Here is a 13,004-nt window from a genome sequence, read left to right as displayed (position 1 = left end):
TGCATTGGTCTATTATGGAGATTATGTACATCTTGTTTCAGGAAGGATAAATATGTTTTGATAGAGTCTGAGTGGTGAGGGAAGCATGGCTGTGCAGAATAGCCGCCATGATCTGTGTCATCATGGGTTCTGCAGGGCCTGTGTCAGCATGATCAGCTCTGGGGGTGGGAAGAACTGTGAGAATAGCAGGGGGTCATCAGGGCTAGAAGCAGGGGGGGTTTTGCGACTCACTCTTCCCTGGTGCATGTTGCGCTGCTGCAGATGAGGAGGATGGCTTACTGTGACCCCATCCATGAGGCTGGCCGGTGCCATTTTGCTGCGGTTCACATGGAGAGAGCAGTGGCGGGAATTCCGCGATATCCTCCAGCACGGGGCCATATTTTACCATGTGAAGGTGGGCATTCTGATCATGTGACCGCTGTGATTGGCTGACACAACAGTCACATGATCGGAAAGCTCCAGATTGCAAGTATGCATTGGGAGCTTTCCGTTACATGTCAGTTGCTGTGCTGGGAATGTGCAGTGAGCATGCTTTCAGCACAGTAAATGGATTACAAATAGATGCATTAAAGCCCACCCGCCAAGAGGCTGCATATATGTGCCACCACAGCGGGAAGAGGTTAAAAGGTTTTTATTCATTTTTTAACAGCCAATGCATTTCGGGGGACTTTAGCACTTTATCAGGGCTAAAACTTGACTTGCCTATTATTAGAGCCAAAAAAGCACATACATTGCTCAACCAGATAATGCAGGCACCTGGACTGGAAAATCCCTTGAAATGTAGAACGGAGACCCAATTGAGTACCGCGACCCCTCTGGCCACCCTTTCTCCCTCCTCCTTCCTTCTTCTATTCTCCACTCTTTAAAATGTTTTAGCTTTCTCCCATTCTATTTATATTCTACTTTCCTTCCTCTTGATTTATGACATACTATGATTTTTTTTTTATGCTTACGCTACTAGTAAAGCATCAAATAACAATTGTTATGTTGTTTCTGAAATTTCCTATTATAAGACTGACAAGCCGGCTCTGCATTTCTATACTCGTTTGATGTACACTTCAATAACTGTTGTTACACATTAAGGTATTTTTCTTTGGATATATTTTGAAGTGCCTTACTGTATGCTCTACTTTTACACTTGAAATAAATGAAAGGATTGAACATGAAAATAGAAATATAGGTTTTCACCTAGATACAACCCTAGGTGTGTGCACTGGGGCATACAGTATGTGTCTGCACACCAGCTGGTGGAAAGACACATACATAGTGTAATTATAATTTACTTAGTTCTCTGCTGGGGACACCCAAGTAATGTGAAGGGTATGTGGAAGATATGCATGTAAACATTGGGGGAATTCATGAGTGGTCAAAATAGGAGATAACATTTGCATGACATATAAATGTCAATGTCCGCCGATGTCCCGCAATCGTGTCACGGAGAACGGGGAGATGCCTATGTAAACCAGGAATTTCTGCTGTCATCGGGAGCATGTCCTAGGTAGACCCCCCCACAGTTAGAATCACTCCCTAGGACGCACTTAACCCCTTCCCTGCCTGTGTCATTTATAGTAATAATAGTAGTATAGTAATCGGTGCATTTTTATAGCAGTGATCGCTGTATAAATGACAATGGTCCCAAAATAGTGTCAAAAGTGTCTGATGTGTCTGATGTAATGTTGCAGTCATGGGAAAAATCGCAGATCGCCACCATTACTAATAATAAAAAAAAATAATAAAAATGCCATAAAGCTATCCCCTATTTTGTAGACACTATAACTTTTGCGCAAACCAATCAATATACACTTATTGTAATTTTTTTTTTACCATAAATATGCAGCAGAATACATATCGGCCTAAACAGAGGAAAAAAATTGTTTTTTTATATATTTTTTGGGGATATTTATTATAGCAAAAAGTTAAAAATATTGCTTTTTCTTTCAAAATTGTCATTCTTTTGTTTATAGCGCAAAAAATAAAAACCGCAGAGGTGATCAAATACCTCCAACAGAAAGCTCTATTCGTGGGAAAAAAAAGGACATTAATTTTGTTTGGATGCAACGTTGCATGTCCACGCAATTGTCAGTTAAACAGATGCAGTGCCAAATCCCAAAAAGTGCTCTGGTCAGGAAGGGGATAAATTCTTCCAGGGCTGAAGTGGTTAAGAAAACACTAGAAGTAGAAACCCACTTAATTCCATCTTCCAATCCATCGGTCATCACTCCCTTCAGTGATCCACATAATCCTGTGTGGCAATCTTTTGCAAATCCAGTGCATCTGCGTAAAGAAAGATACTTTTAAGAAGGGAGCTAAAAAAAAATATGGAGGGTAACAAGAAAAGTTATAGTCATTACATTCTACTGTGAATCTACTTTCAATATGGTGAAAGCGCAGCACAAAAGCCGAGTGCAGTGTTTCTCAACCTTTTTTTTATCAAGGCGCCCTTTAAAATTATTTACAATCTCAAGGCACCCCATTCTAAAATGTAAAACTAAACGAATAGTTTTACATAATTCAGCAACATCCACACATGTAGGATGCTTAGCCTTATACCGTGTACACACGACCGGACTTTCCTGCAGACCATCGGACAATTCGAAAGTGTGTGGGCTAATCCGATCATTTTTCATGGAAAAAAATCTGAGGGACCTAGAACTAGAATATGTTTCGAATTTGTCTGACGACTCAATCCCTAGCGGGAAAACCGCTCGTCTGTATGCTGGTCCGACGGACCAAATACGACGCAAGGGAAGCTATTGGCTACTGGCTATTGAACTTCCTTTTTAAGTCCCGTCTTACGTCATCACATTCAAAACTAATGGACTTTCGAACGGACTTGGTCCATTCGTGTGTGGTCAAGTCTGTTTGTTCGGAAAGTCCGTCGGAACGCCACCGAAAGTCATTCGGGAAGGCCGTCGGACCTAGTCTGCCGGAAAGTCCGGTTATGTGTATGCGACATAAGAGGCGATGACGGGGAAGCCTCCCATCTGTCAAAATAAGACACAGGAGGGAGGAATCAGGTCTGCTAGATGAATGAAGAAAAAAAAAGGGACTCATCTATGGGCTGCATTGGTCTTCCAAAGCAAATACACCTTTACACCCTTGTACTGACTAGTATTCCAACATTTTCTTCTCCCTCAGCTAACATGACCCCACTGCTGACAGAGAGGGGCAAACATGGATGTTGTGCAGATGCCCAACATCTTCCTTATAAACTGATGACGTCTTTTTTTTGTTAGGACCATGTCGGCTGGAAGGCTGGAATGGTGCACAATGAAAACCTGTGGTTTTGTGTAACTAAAAGGCAGGCTTCATCCATCTGCTGGCTTGCATACACTTTTTTGGCAATATTTAGGCATTTTGTCAAGGCATCCCTGAAGAAACCTGAAGGCACCCTGGTTGAAAAAGCTGGCCTACTGGTTATTATTTCTGCCTTGCAGTGCTGAGGTCCCTGGCTGGTATTCCTGGTTTTGTGTCAGCACACTATCTGCATGGAGATTACATGTTCTCAATGTGCTTGTACGAGTTTCCTCAAGGTACTCTGGCTTCCCCAACACTCCAAAGTCATGCTGGCAGGTTAAAGCAGTTTTAACCCAAAAGAAAACATTTATTATATTGCAGCTTACCATTTCTTGGCTAAAGACAATGAGAGGGGCGCCTCTGATTATATATCAATAACAATTTATTATAAAACCAATATCTACTCACGCGGAAGAAAATAAAGTTGAGTTCGGGCATATCTCTGGGCTGACAAGGTGGGACTACAGGTTGCAGTGAGTCCGCTTCAAGTTTGAAAGGTGCAGCACATCAAACATCAGTCCGGAGGGTGTAGAACTGTAAGTCTCAGCAAGTCCTCTAGGTACTCCTCTGTGGTGTTTACATTTCCTGTCCTGGTGATCCCCATTTCCTGTCCTGGTTTCACATGGAATCTAAAGAATAATATCCCCAATAACAGACAATCCACAGTAACAGACAATAAACCCATGACAGAAATATTAAAGCGTCAATAAACCCAGACCATGAAAAACTCTCATTACCTTTTGAAGAATAGAGTGCTCATAAAGCCAATAAAGCATTTGTTTTGTGCAAAGTTAAATATACCCGATTGATCCTGCCTTCAGCTGTCCCTCCCATATTTTCTGTGTCCCCTGAGATTGTGTAGACCAGCTGGTGTCCTCTAGGGAGCATGCTCAATTTCAGTCCCCTTCTAAGCACTTAATTTCCTCCTCTTCCATATTTGTGCAGCCCACATGACTATAGAGAAAGACATGTAGGCGTATACACAGTGGTAAATGACACTCTCCTCCCTCCCTCCTCCTCCATGTCCTCCTATTGCTAAACACTGTTGGGGCAGGATATAGTATGCTGATTGATTACGTTCACTAAGAAACTCACAAAAAGCTTAGTTTCATTGTAAATCAGTATAAAATATATCTGATGTAATTGCCAATACCTGTAAAATAAAAAAAATAAAAAAGGGCCTTGAATGCAGATCCTGTCTGAACAAAATGAAAGCTAGTGTCAATCATCTTTTACTCTGTGTACACCATATTAATGCACAAAAAATACACATCTGATGTTGAATAAAGATTTATTGAGAGCTATAAAACTGTTTGAAACTGCTGGCTAGACATAGACTCATGCTACAGACAGCATACATCAGCAGAGTACTAAAAGCCCCTCCCAAAGATCAGGAATAAGGAACTTAAAGAGGGAAAAATTATTAAAAGCCAGCAGCTACAAATACTGCAGCTGCTGACTTTTAATAAATTGATGCTTACCTTTCCTGGAGTCCAGCGATGTCGGCAGCCTCGGCTGCTGTCGGCGCCATTCTCGATGAAGGAATCAGGAAGTGAAACATTGCTGCTTCACTTCCAGGTTCCCTACTGCGCATGCGCGAGTCGTGCTGCGCAATGAGAATGGTCCGCGCTGTCTCTGGGACCCGTGTGTGTCCCAGCAGACAGCGCGGCGGGACAGGAAGAGGCATAGACTCCCGTGGGAGTCTATGACCAGAAGTGGGTGCAAATACCTGTCTTAGATGGGTATCTGCACCCCCCTTCCCCCTGAAAGGTGTCAAATGCGACACCAGAAGGAGGGAGGGTTCCGAAAAGCGGAGGTTCAATTCTTGTGTGAACCTCTGCTTTAAGAGGATTTAAAAATCAAGAAAAAAAATACAGTAACACGATATATATCATTTATGTAAATGAATTATGGAAATTAACACTTCTCCGTTTAATATCACTTTAACCATTCCCCACTCGGTTCAAGACAAAGAGGTTTTGGCTGAAGTTTGCCTTCAAACTGTATATTGTCAAAAAAGTATGCCTCAAGCAATAATATTCTTAATAGGAAAAAGGGGGAAAACACTGCGCTAAAGCCTAAAGAAGGAAAAAAGTCAGCTGCTGGCACTCAAACAAACCAAGCTTAGTGAAAATATACAAAAATTTGTGTAACGCTGGTAAACATATGTGCGCACAAATTGTCACTGTTTTAGGTCTGGCAGTTCTGTTGAATGTCTGAATGAGCATCATCTGTTGTCTTTACCGCTTGCCTGTTTGTTTTATAAAACCAAGAGGAAAATTTCATTTTGAACAATCCCGTTTTAAGAATATTATTATACAAAAATTAGTGTAGTGCTGGTAAATAAATTAGTGTAAAGATCTGTGACTGAGTAGAGGGAATAGCAATAAAGCACACATATACAATTATGTGCCCATGTGAAAAAATTCAAATAAACCAATGTAAATAAATGAATATTGAATTCAACAATGCACTAAGTATTTTGAATGACGGGGGGTGTATAAATCCTAATATATGCTAGAAAAAGTGTCCCAATATATAATCCACATAGGTTAGATGGTAAAGTTTCAATGAAGATCTTCCCAGCAACAATATGGACGACCACACAAATCAAACCAGGAACAGCAGCTTGTCTGTAGTTACATCAATTTCTGAAAAGTTTGTATACTCTTACCAGAAAGGTTGGACACACCTGTCATATGACAGTGTGTCATAAACGCTTAGAATCCTGACTGGTCTCAATCAGATGTTGTGCATTTGGATAGGTCCTGGTGATGGGTCGTCACTGTATCATTTCAAGGCTCCGCGGTTGGCTGGATCTCCTGATATGGAAGGTTAAATTGTGCGTCTCCAAACTCCAAAGTCCAAGAAGTCGAGCACTCACATTTAAATGGTGTCCAGAATGTGGTTAATCGTAAAAAAATGAAAAAAAGAAAGAGGGGCTCCAGATGGTGCAGGTCAGAGAGCAACCAATTGGTTTATTGAAAAGTCATAAAAAATGACATAAAAAACAGCAAGCGATCACATGCCCCTGTTGAAGACCTTTTGCTGTCGAAATGCGTCAGCCTTGAATTTCTTGTACCCCACATTGCATTTATGACATATTTTCTGTCCGATTTTATTTTGTGATCACTTGCTGTTTTTTATGTCATTTTTTATGACTTTTTCAATAAACCTATTGGTTGCTCTCTGACCTGCACCATCTGGAGCTCCTTTCTTTTTTACATTTTTTTTTACGATGTACCACATTCTGGACACCATTTAAATGTGAGTGCTCGACTTCTTGGACTTTGGAGACGCACAATTTAACCTTCCATATCAGGAGTTCCAGCCAACTGCGGAGCCTTGAAATGATACAGTGACGACCCATCACCAGGACCTATCCAAATGCACAACATCTGATTAAGACCAGTCAGGATTCTAAGCGTTTATGACACACTGTCATATGACATGTGTGTCCAACCTTTCTGGTAAGAGTATACAACCTTTTCAGAAATTGATGTAACTACAGACAAGCTGTTGTTCCTGGATTGATTTGTGTGGTCGTCCATATTGTTGCTGGGAAGATCTTCATTGAAACTTTACCATCTAACCTATGTGGATTATATATTGGGATACTTTTTCTAGCATATATTAGGATTTATGCACCACCATCATTCAAAATACTTAGTGTATTGTTGAATTTAATATTAATTTATTTACATTGGCTTATTTGCATTTTTTCACATAGGCACATAATTGTATATGTGTGCTTTATTGCTATTCCCTCTACTCAGTCACAGATCTTTACACTAATTTATTTACCAGCACTACACAAATTTTTGTATAATAATATTCTTAAAACGGGATTGTTCAAAATGAAAATTTTCCTCTTGGTTTTATAAAAACAAACAGGCGAGCGGTAAAGACAACAGATGATGCTCATTCAGACATTCAACAGAACTGCCAGACCTAAAACAGTGACAATTTGTGCGCACATATGTGTAGTATAACAACAGTAAAAGAATTACCAAAACTGTAAAAAAGCATCATCAGAACTGCAACTGACAGCATTTCATATTGCCTTTGTTTGTTTTTTTGGTTTATATTATGTATATTGTGTATGGTTTATGCCTAAATACTGTATATACAGTATAGTACCAAAAGTATTGGGACACCTGCATTCACACACATGAACTTTAATGCCATCCCAGTCTTAGCCCATAGGGTTCAATATTGCGTTGGCCCACCCTTTTCAGCTATAATCAGCCTAAACTCTTCTGGGAATGCTGTCCACAAGGTTTAGGAGTGTGTCTATGGGAATGTTTGACTATTCTTCCAGAAGCACATTTGTGAGGTCAGGCACTGGTGTGGACGAGAAGGCCTGGCTCGCAGTCTGTGCTTTAATGCATCCCAAATGTGTTCTATCGGCTTGAGGGTAGGATTCTGTGCAGGCCAGTCAAGTTCCTCCACCCCAAACTCACTCATCCATGTCTTTATGGACCCTTTGTTTGTGCATTGGTGCACAGTCTTGTTGGAACAGAAAGGTGGCCATTCCCAAACTGTTCCCACAAAGTTAGGAGCATGAAATTGTCCAAAATGTCTTATGCTGATGCCTTAAGAGTTCCCTTTACTGGAACTAAGGGGCCAAGCCTATCCCCTGAAAAATAAACCCACACCAAAATCCCCCCTCCACCAAATGATTTGACCAGTCCACAAAGGAAGGTCCATAAAGACACGGATGAGCGAGTTTGAAGTGGAGGAACTTCACTGGCCTCCTGACCTCAACCTGATAGAACACCATTGGATTGAATTAGAGCAGAGACTGCGAGCCAGGCCTTCTCGTCCACATCAGTGCCTGACCTCATGAATTCTCTTCTGGAAAAATGGTCAAACATTCCCATAGATTCCTAAACCTTGTAGACAGCCTTCCCAGAAGAGTTAAAGCTGTTATAGCTGCAAAGGGTGGGCCAACTCAATATTGAACCTTATTTACTAAGACTGGGATGCCATTAAAGTTTATGTGCGTGTTAAGGCAAGTATCCCAATACTTTTGGTAATATAGTTTACATACAGTATCTCACAAAAGTGAGTACACCCCTCACATTTTTTGTAAATATTTTATTATATCTTTTCATGTGACAACACTGAAGAAATTACACTTTGCGTCAATGTAAAGTAGTGAGTGTACAGCTTGTATGACAGTGTAAATTTGCTGTCCCCTCAAAATAAATCAACACAGCCATTAATGACTAAACCACTGGCAACAAAAGTGACTACACCCCAAACTGAAATTGTCCAAATTGGGCCCAATTAGCCATTTTCTCTCTCCGGGGTGTGTTAAATATGGTGTTATCACTCTCACTCTCTCATACTGGTCATGCCAAAGAACTCACTGAGGATCTGAAAAAAAGAATTGTTGCTCTACATAAAGATGGCCTAGGCTATAAGAAAATTGCCAAAACCCTGAAACTGAGCTGCAGCATGGTGGCCAAGACCAAACATCAGTTTAACAGGCAGACTCCACTCAGAACAGGCTCCACCATGGTCGACCAAAGAAGTTGAGTGCACATGCTCAGCATCATATCCAGAGGTTGTCTTGGGAAATAGACGTACGAGGGCTGCCAACATTGCTGCAGAGGTTGAAGAGGTGGGAGGTCAGCCTGTCAGTGCTCAACCATATGCCTTACACTGCATAAAATTGGTCTGCATGGCTGTCGTCCCAGAAGGAAGCCTCTTCTAAAGATGATGCACAAGAAAGCATGCAGTTTGCTGAAGGCAAGCAGACTAAAGGCAATGGATTACTGGAACCATGTCCTGTGGTCTGATGAGACCAAGATAAGCGTATTTGGTTCAGATGGTGTCAAGCGTGTGTGGCAGGAACCAGATGTACAGGATTACAAAGACAAGTGTGTCTTGCCCACAGTCAAGCATGGTAGTGGAAGTGTCATAGTCTGGGGCTGCATGAGTACTGCCAGCACTGGGGAGCTACAGTTCATTGAGAGAACCATGAATGCCATCATGTACTGTAGCATATTGAAGCAGAGCAAGATCCCCTGTCTTCGGAGAATGGGCCGACAGGGCAGTATTCCAACATGATAACCACCCCAAACACACCTCCAAGACGACCACTGCTTTGCTAAAGAAGCTGAGGGTCAAGGTGCATGACAGAGCAAACATGTCTCCAGACCTAAACCCTATTGAGCATCTGTGGGGCATCCTCAAAACAGAAGGTGGAGGAGCACAAGGTCTCTAACATCTTCCAGCTCTGTGATGTTGCCATGGAAGAAGACTCCAGGGGCAACCTGTGAATCTCTAGTGAACTCCATGCCCAAGAGGTTTAAGGCAGTGCTGGAAAATAATGGTGGCCACACAAAATATTGGTGCTTTGGGCCTAATTTGGACATTTACACTGTTATACAAGCTGTACACCCACTACTTTACATTGTAGCAAAGTGTCATTTTTTCCAGTGTGTATGCATATGTATGTATGTATGTATATATATATATATATATATATATATATATATTATTATTATTATTTTTTTTTCTATTACATTTCCCTGTGGATATAAAATTTAAAGACTAACTCCAGGTTTCTTGCGAGTTTAAATTGTTTTCTTGGACCAAGTAAACTAATTGTTGCACTAATACATGCAAACATGCATCTGCAGGGAGTTTTGTGTAAGCATCAACACCCAGTAAAACATGTCCCACCCCCAGCATGCATCAGTTTAGCAGCAAGCAACGATAAGAGTGCATAATAAGAACAGAGAAGAACCTGTGTCCTGTAATGCAGTGGTTCCCAACCTCGATCCTCAAGTACCACCGACAGGCCATGTTTTGGGAATTTCTCTTAGATAAAATAGCTGTCCAAAATACCAAGCCATTGACTCTGGTTTAAAGCACCTGTGCAAGATAAATGAAAACCTCAGAACATGGCCTGTTGGGGGTACTTGAGGACTGAGGTTGAGAAACACTGCTGTAATGTACTCCAAGAAAATGGTAAGTACCCAAACAGGTAAGTCCAGTACAGGTAAGACAAAAATTCTATTAGCTGTACCTTGCGGGACACAGGATAGTGTTTTGTACAAAAGCAGTCCAACTGGAGGTTGTGCAAAGGCAAACAAAAAGCTAATGAGCCAATGAGGTAAAAAAACAATAAGTTAACAAGGGCAGCTCAAGGGAGCCAACAGTGCCACCTGAAGTACCTTATGACCAAAACTAGACATGTGCAAAAGGAAAAAATTTGTTTAGTTTAGTTTCGTTTTAATTTAATTAATTAATTTTGTTTAGTTATATTCGTTAAATTAGTTTTCGGATTTTGTTTCGTTTTTCTGCCGAATTCGAAAAATGGGTCGCATTTGAAAATATTTCAACCAAATTTGAAAATATTTCTAACGGATTCTAAATGATTTCAACCGCATTCAAAACTATTTCAACCAGATTCGAAAATATTTTGCGACCCGAATTTAGGGCCATGTATCTCAGGGTCACTTGGTGCTAGAAACCTCAAATGTGGAGACCTTGTAGTGCTAGTTCTATTGTGTTTGCATACCAAATTTGGTGTTTCTAGCTATAAGTGACCCCGAGATATGTGGCCCCAAAGTCGGGTCGCAAAATGTAATTCTCTGCTGCAGAAAAGTGCTTGACATTTTGTGACTCCACTTTGGGGCCCCGTATCTCGGCGTCACTTGGTGCTAGAAACCCCAAATTTCATTCTCTGCTGCAGAAAAGTACTTGGCATATTGCCCATATCTGGGGTCACTTGGTGGCAGGTGACGTGGCAAGTGGACAATCCACAACTTGGTCACATGGCACTCGTGGCCGGTCATATGGCACTAGTGTCAGGTCACGTGGCACTCGTGGCAGGTCACGTGGCACTCGTGGCAGGTCACGTGGCACTCATGGCAGGTCACTTGGCAAGTGGACAATACATAACTTGTGGCAGGTGACGTGGCAATTGGACAAATACAATACACAACTTGTGGCAAGTGGACAATGACATACAGCATATGCACTTGCCTTGTGATTGACATTCGTGACTTCTTCAATCAGGCATGCTGACAACTTCATTGATACCATAAATGTAAATGGAATAAGATGTGTGTGTGTTTTTTTTTTTGCACTGGTACACTGCAAGTATGAAAAGTTGATGTGACAGATATATATAAGTAAGTATAAGTAACTAACCATCTTCCAAAATTTCTAATTCAAATAGAAAAGATTAGAACAGAATAGAAAAAAAATATAATTTAATAGAATAAAATAGAAAGAATATACAACCATCTTCTGAAATTCGAATTTGAATAGAATAAATTTGAATTTCGAATAGTATGAATTCAAATTTTTTAATTAATTAATTTTAAATTTGGATAGAAAAGATTATAATAAAATAGAAAATAGACTAGTAAAACGATACAACAGAATAGAATATATTATATTTTATTCTGTTCTATTGTTTTTCTAGTCTATTCTTTTATATTCTATTAAAATCTTTTCTATTAAAATTGAAATCATATATATATATAAAACCATCTTCCGAAATTCACATTTAGTATATAATGATTTCAACTTTAATAGAAAAGATTTTAATAGAATATAAAAGAATAGACTAGAAAAACAATAGAACAGAATAGAATAAAATATAGTATATTCTCTTCTGTTCTATTGTTTTTCGAGTCTATACTCTATTTCTATTCTAATCTAATCTTTTCTATTCAAATTCGAATTCATTCTATACGAAATTCGAATGTCGGAAAGAAATATATATATATATATATATATATATATATATATATATATATATATAGAGAGAGATATAATTTCTTTCCGACATTCGAATTTCGTATAGAATGAATAAAAAATAATATATTCTATTCTGTTCTATCGTTTTTCTAGTCTATTTTCTATTTTATTATAATGTTTTCTATCCAAATTTAAAATTAATTAATTTAAAAATTTGAATTCATACTATTCGAAATGCAAATTTATTCTATTCAAATTTGAATTTCAGAAGATGGTTGAATATTCTTTCTATTTTATTCTATATCAAGTGGCCCCGAGATATGTGGCTCCAAAGTCGGCTCGCAAAATGTAATTCTCTGCTGCAGAAAATTGCTTGACATTTTGTGACCCGACTTGGGGGCCCCATAACTCAGGGTCACTACAGTTCATTGAGAGAACCATGAATGCCATCATGTACTGTAGCATATTGAAGCAGAGCAAGATCCCCTGTCTTCGGAGAATGGGCCGACAGGGCAGTATTCCAACATGATAACCACCCCAAACACACCTCCAAGACGACCACTGCTTTGCTAAAGAAGCTGAGGGTCAAGGTGCATGACAGAGCAAACATGTCTCCAGACCTAAACCCTATTGAGCATCTGTGGGGCATCCTCAAAACAGAAGGTGGAGGAGCACAAGGTCTCTAACATCTTCCAGCTCTGTGATGTCGCCATGGAAGAAGACTCCAGGGGCAACCTGTGAATCTCTAGTGAACTCCATGCCCAAGAGGTTTAAGGCAGTGCTGGAAAATAATGGTGGCCACACAAAATATTGGTGCTTTGGGCCTAATTTGGACATTTACACTGTTATACAAGCTGTACACCCACTACTTTACATTGTAGCAAAGTGTCATTTTTTCCAGTGTGTATGCATATGTATGTATGTATGTATATATATATATATATATATATATATATATATATATATATATATATATATTA

The 13,004-nt window shown here is 39.9% G+C and overlaps 1 long non-coding RNA gene across 1 annotated transcript in view; it reads right to left on the bottom strand.

Annotated features, from left to right (window-relative positions):
* Positions 1-1,959: 1,959 nt before the first annotated feature.
* Positions 1,960-13,004, bottom strand: part of LOC143931968 (uncharacterized) — a 72,918-nt gene continuing 61,873 nt past the window's right edge. The window contains exons 2-3 of the long non-coding RNA XR_013262893.1: positions 3,706-3,926; positions 1,960-2,274 (exon numbers count right to left, since the gene is read on the bottom strand). This is a non-coding gene — a long non-coding RNA (uncharacterized LOC143931968). The remainder of the gene's footprint in view (positions 2,275-3,705; positions 3,927-13,004) is intronic.

This window comes from Lithobates pipiens, unplaced genomic scaffold (assembly GCF_037356315.1).
Source record: "Lithobates pipiens isolate NorthernLeopardFrog02 unplaced genomic scaffold, aLitPip1_a1.2 Scaffold_10, whole genome shotgun sequence".
Taxonomy (NCBI): domain Eukaryota; kingdom Metazoa; phylum Chordata; class Amphibia; order Anura; family Ranidae; genus Lithobates; species Lithobates pipiens.
The sequence above is the reverse complement of the archived record's forward strand: the minus strand, read 5'-3'. Positions and strand labels throughout refer to the sequence as shown.